Source organism: Schistocerca cancellata, chromosome 1 (assembly GCF_023864275.1).
Source record: "Schistocerca cancellata isolate TAMUIC-IGC-003103 chromosome 1, iqSchCanc2.1, whole genome shotgun sequence".
NCBI lineage: Eukaryota > Metazoa > Arthropoda > Insecta > Orthoptera > Acrididae > Schistocerca > Schistocerca cancellata.
Window position 1 is genome coordinate 1,179,033,685 of NC_064626.1, and position 6,496 is coordinate 1,179,040,180.

At 45.2% G+C, this 6,496-nt stretch overlaps 1 non-coding gene across 1 annotated transcript; it reads right to left on the reverse strand.

Annotated features, from left to right (window-relative positions):
- Positions 1-5,758: 5,758 nt before the first annotated feature.
- Trnat-ugu (transfer RNA threonine (anticodon UGU)) lies at positions 5,759-5,832 on the reverse strand. Its single transcript has one exon. It is a non-coding gene; the product is annotated as a tRNA-Thr (tRNA).
- Between the last annotated feature and the right edge of the window lie 664 nt (positions 5,833-6,496).

Sequence of the window (6,496 nt, forward strand, 5' to 3'; positions counted from 1 at the left end):
AAGCATAATAATGATTTTCGGGAATCGACGTAATCACCCGGAAAAATTGTGGGGCCTGCATACAGTGTACTCTAATACAGAAACCGGTAGCGTATGAATAAAATAAGATGCAGCTATCCTTACTACGTATAAGATAACTCTACATCTGAACTCCGCGAATCACTTAGAAGTGTGTGCCAGAAGATACTTTCCATTCTTCTTCCCATTCCATTCACGAATGAAACGAGACAAGAACTGCTGAAAAGGCGAGTCGAGATCTTCAGAATAATGTACTGCGAAGACGATAGTAATGCTAAAGGAGGAGAGGAATACGGAGACAATAAAATAAACGAAGATGGGTGCAGTGATGATGATTATGTTGACAAGTATGTGATAGTCTAAGAAGATGTGATATTTCGCGAAATATCACTTCAAGTTACACCCCCCAGAAACCAAACCGAAAAATGTAAGAGATTTATTTGCAACACACACAAATATTCATGCTCTGATTACGGGAAAAGTTATTTCGCTATATACTGAACTGTTAACAATAATTGTGTACACAGAAAACATGCATTTTTACCACTGCAACAGTGATTTTTATTTATTTCGATTATTGCGGTGTACAGTCCACCAGTATAGAGTACAGTAATGTGCATAGGTGTACTATTGCAGTGTTGAAACCTGAGGCACTTTAAACTCGAACACAGTTAACTTTATAACTCCTTAATATCATCTCTATGTGTGAATCCTCTAATTAATGTTCTTCTTCTTATACCATACCTGCTGCACACATATTGTTAAAATTTATTTCACTTTTAATATCTATAGAGTGTCCCAAAAATTTGGGATAAGTCCGATGGCTTGTAGAGAGCGTCTTGAGGAACGAATCGAGAATAGGAAACCCAGTCTAGAAACGACATCCAACAAAGTTACAGAGAGGCGAAGTTATAGGCGCCAGTAGGCCACCCCTTCAGCAGCAAATGTGGGTTTGTACGCTGACAGACCGTGTCTGAAATGTCTCGCAATGTTGTTTCTTGTTCAGTGATCGTGACTGATTCCGACAATCGTCAGGGCAGAAGATGGTGCTAGCTGCTGCATAGAAAGGCCCTATCTCCTACGAATGTGATGCTCTGTTGCCTCGGTGCATGATGGTTTCAGAGACAGGTTTCCATCTGCAGTGTATTTTCCTCCTATATACCGAAAACAGCTGGAGATTTTAGAGAGTTCCAGGAAAAAAATGAACTTTGAATGGAAACCCATGTCCAAAACCGTCATCCACTGAGGAGGCAACAGGGCACCTCATTCGTAGGAGACGGGGCCTTTCGACGCAGCTAGCTCCATCTTCCGCACATCCGACCGTGGTAACCAGTCGCGATCCTGAACAACAAATATCATTGCGACGCTTTCCACTTACAGTACGTTTGCTGCCGAACGGAATACAGCCTCTATAACACCTCTAACTTTGTCGCAACAGTTCTCGGACACTAAACGGCTAATCCAGCGCGCGCTCCTAATTGCAGGTTGAAACTTCCTGGCAGATTGAAACTGTGTGCCGGACCGAGACTCGATCTCGGGCACACCCTGGTGCAGAATGAAAATCTCATTCTGTAAAATCCCCCAGGTGTGCCCAAGTCATGTCTGCGGAATATCCTTTCTTCCAGGGGTGCTAGTTGTGCAAGTTTTGCAGAAAAGCTTCTGTGAAGTCTGGTAGGTAAGAGACGAGGTAATGGCAGAAATGAAGCTGTGAGGACGAGTCGTGAGTCTTTCTTGGGTAGCTCAGTTGGTAGAGCAGTTTCCTGCGAAAGGCAAATGTCCCGAGTTCGAGTCATGGTTCAGTATACAGTTTTAATCTGCCAAGAAGTTTCATATCAGCGTATACACCACTGCAGACTGAAACTGTCATTCCAGTTGCAGATTGCCATTCTAACAGCTTCCAATGGCAACAAAAATTTTCTTTCAATATTAACAGCCGTCATCTTCAGTCAAAGGTTTAACACAATAATTCAACTATTATAGCTGGAAAAACTGTATATGTCTTGAGACAGCACAAATTATCCACATTATATTCACCCAGTGTTCTAGAATGAGATCATTTAGCGACTTCCAACAAAACACATGATTTCAAAACTTAGAAACTTTTTCTGAGTATCAACTCCACAATATTTTTATCGTTTACGTCACTTTAACTAGACGTGCACTAAAACTACATCAACTATAAAATTTTAATTTATTACGTATTAACTACTAGTTCTTTCGCAGCCATGCTTTTGAATTTAACTGCAGAATTATGCACTACTGGCCATTAAAATTGCTGCACCACGAAGATAACGTGCTACAGACGCGAAATTTAACCGACAGGAAGAAGATGCTGAGATATGCAAATGATTAGCTTTTCAGAGCATTCACACAAGGTTGGCGCCGGTGGCGACACCTACAACGTGCTGACATGAGGAAAGTTTCCAACCGATTTCTCATACGCAAACAGCAGTTGACCGGCGTTGACTGGTGAAACGTTGTTGTGATGCCTCGTGAAAGGAGGAGAAATGTATACCATGACGTTTCCGACTTTGATAAAGGTCGGATTGTAGCCTATCGCGATTGCGGTTTATCGTATCGCGACATTGCTGCTCGCGTTGGTCGAGATCCAATGACTGTTAGCAGAATATGGAATCGGTGGGTTCAGGAGGGTAATGCGGAACGTCGTGCTGGATCCCAGCGGCCTCATATCACTAGCAGTCGAGATGACAGGCATCTTATCCGCATGGCTGTAACGGATCGTGCAGCCACGTCTCGATCCCTGAGTCAACAGAGGGGACGTTTGCAAGACAACAACCAACTGCACGAACAGTTCGACGACGTTTGCAGCAGCATGGACCATCAGCTCGGAGACCATGGCTGCGGTTACCCTTGACGCTGCATCACAGACAGGAGCGCCTGTGATGGTGTACTCAACGACGAACCTGGGTGCACGAATGGCAAAACGTTATTTTTTCGGATGTATCCACGTTCTGATAACAGCATCATGATCGTCGCATCCGTGTTTGGCAACATCATGGTGAACGCACATTGGAAGCGTGTATTCGTCATCGCCATACTGGCGTATCACCCGGCGTGATGGTATAGGGAGCCATTGGTTACACGTCTCGGTGACCTCTTGTTCGCAGTAACGGCACTTTGAACGGTGGACGTTTCATTTCAGATGTGTTACGATCCGTGACTCTACCATTAATTCGATCCCTGCGAAACCCTACATTTCAGCAGGATAATGGACGACCGCTTGTTGCATGTCCTGTACGGGCATTTCTGGATACAGAAAGTGTTCGACTGCTGCCCTGGCCAGCACATTCTCCAGATCTCTCACCAAATGAAAACTTCTGGTCAATGGTGGCCGAGCAACTGGCTCGTGACAATACGCCAGTCACTGCTCTTGATGAACTGTGGTATCGTGTTGAAGCTGCCAAGCTCTGTTTGACTCAATACCCAGGCGAATCAAGGCCGTTATTACGGCCAGAGATGGTTGTTCTGGGTACTGATTTCTCAGGATCTACGCACCGAAATTGCGTGAAAATGTAATCACATGTCAGTTCTTGTATAATATATTTGTCCAATGAATAACCGTTTATCATCTGCATTTCTTCTTGGTGTAGCAATTTTAATGGCCATTAGTGTATAATATATGACACATAGTTCGGAAGATATGGTGTTTTACCATGGGAGTTTGTAAGTAGGCTGTTTAGGTTTTTATATTGGTAACGCCACGTATAGCTCTGTATCAAAATCACTGGCTGTACCGTGTGCAGTCTGTGGCTAGTTTGCATTGTTGTCTGCCATTGTAGTGTTGGACAGTTGGCTGTTAACAGCGCGTAGCGTTGCGCAGTTGGAAGTGAGCCGCCAGCAGTGGTGGATGTGGGGAAGTGAGATGGCGCATTTTTGAGAACGGATGATCTGGACGTGTGTCCATCAAAAACAGTACATTTGTAAGAATGGATGTCATGAACTGCTGTATATATATTATCATTTTTGAACACTATTGAGGTAAATACATTGTTTGTTCTCAATCAAAATCTTTCATTTGCTAACTATGCCTATCAGTAGTTAGTGCCTTCAGTAGTTTGAATCTTTTATTTAGCTGGCAGTAGTGGCGCTCGCTGTATTGCAGTAGTTCGAGTAACGCAGATTTTTGTGAGGTAAGTGATTTGTGAAACGTATAGGTTAATGTTAGTCAGGGCCAGTCTTTTGTAGGGATTACTGAAAGTCAGATTGCGTTGCGCCAAAAATATTGTGTGTCAGTTTAAGCACAGTCATGTATAATTGTTCAAAGGGGACGTTTCATATGTCGACCCTTAGCCGAGGGTACCTCACTGGAATCTTCTGATTTTTTCTTGTAGTTTGTGTAATTAGTGTAGCTATTGTTTATTGCTAGCGCGTAGTTATAGACAGAATTTCCTTTGTAGTTGTAGTTTTTCATTGTTGTACAGTAAAACACTTGTGGCATGCATGTAGATTTGCACCAAGTATTTCGCAGCTGCGCTTAGAAGTTCAACATAGTAATTTGGTAATTGTGTGACAGTTTAAGCACAGTCATGTATAATTGTTCAAAGGGGACGTTTCAAGTTCGATTCTTTGTGGAATCAGATGTCGCAATTTACTGGTTCACTACTACTCAACGTAACTCTGTCCCTCGAAATGCCGTCACCACGCGGAGTGGCCGCGTGATTTAGGGCGCCATGTCACGGATTGCGTGGCCTCTCCCGCCCGATGTTGGAGCCCTTCCGCGGACATAGGTGTGTGTGTTGTTCTTACCATAAGTTAGTTTAAGTAGCGTGTAAGTCTAGGGACCGGTGACCTCAGCACTTTGGTCCCTAAGGAATTCACACACACAAAATGCCGCCTATCTCTATTCGCGACGTGACCCACTGACTCCCAAGACTCACACTGAGCGCTCGTATCGAGAAACTCGCATTGTCAATAGTACTGTGACCAAACGACTTTGCCTCCGGCTACAATTACCGATCTACCTTACATTCTGCGCGACCTGTGTATGAAACCGTTTCCCGTAACCAACGATCCAACGGATACGGTCACACGGTAGCCAGGAGAGGCCGATACCGCAGCCGCGCACGATGCGGAGTGGATAGAGCAGGCGGAGTGTTTTAATGAATATTGCACCTTAACAGGCGGCGCCCGGCAGCGCGGGCTTATGAAGCGGCAGCGCGCGCGCCCCGCCAAACACGGGCTGACGCGCCGCAGATAGCGGCCGTGTTTGCTCAGCCGGCGCGGCGGTCGCCGAACCGGCGGGATTTGCTCTGCCCTGCTCTGCGGCTTCCTGCCGGGATTCGCTTCCTCCTGGATTTGCCAGAGTGCGCCGCTGTCGCCGGATAGACACCTGCGAAGGGCGGATATTGGTTTAAGAGGCTCCCACACGTATTACGTCTCGCAGTGTTACGTCTGCGCAGTTGAAAGGAATGCTAACCGCTATTCTTTGATCCGCACTGCAGAGATTACGATACAGCAGTCCACTCTGACCCATTGAGTACGCCGGAGCTCTTACGGCGTTTTCTCACGCCTGGCCCGTTTTTTCGTCTGTCGAGCTTAGAACTGGAAATTTACATATCACAGACTGTGGGGCACAGTCAAATGAGGGGGAGGGTGGGGGGATGTGCCCCAGGGATCATTGCTGGGGCCACTTCTGTTCCTTACTTATATTAGAATGAAATGAATTCCCCTGGCTACATACAGGAGTTGATACAAGTCAACGAGGACAGTTGAAAATGTGTGCCCCGACCGGGACTCGAACCCAGGATCTCCTGCTTACATGGCAGACGCTCTATCCATCTGAGCCACCGAGGACAACAGCAGGGAATTGAATTATCTCATGTGAGACCCACATGCCCAACATATTGTCCCGTACTATATTCATAGTTCCCCTGCCCATTCTACTCATTACTCGCGGCTTTTACCGATTCCCTTGAAGAGTTCGTGCACTGTTTGTGCATCCGCACAGAAGAAGATGGTCAAACGGCCGGTGAGCCTTATATATATACCGGGTGATCAAAAAGTCAGTAAAAATTTGAAAACTGAATTAATCACGGAATAATGTAGATAGAGATATACAAACTGACACACATGCTTGGAATGACATGGGGTTTTCCTAGAACAAAAAAAAAATACAAAAGTTCAAAAAATGTCGGACAGATGGCGCTTCATCTGATCAGAATAGCAATAATTAGCATAACAAAGTAAGACAAAGCAAAGACGCAAGAGATCTTTCACGCGTCTAGCAATATGGGGAGTTTTTTTTTGTTCTAATAAACAACAGCTGTAGTCGAGAAATAATGTTGTGAACAGCACTGTAAAGCATTTCCGGAGTTAGGGTAAGGCGTTGGCGTCGAATGTTGTCTTTTAGCATCCCTAGAGATGTCGGTCGACCACGATACACTTACCACTTCAGGTAACCCCAAAGCCAATAATCGCACCGACTGATGTCTGGGGACCTGCGAGGCCAAGCATGACG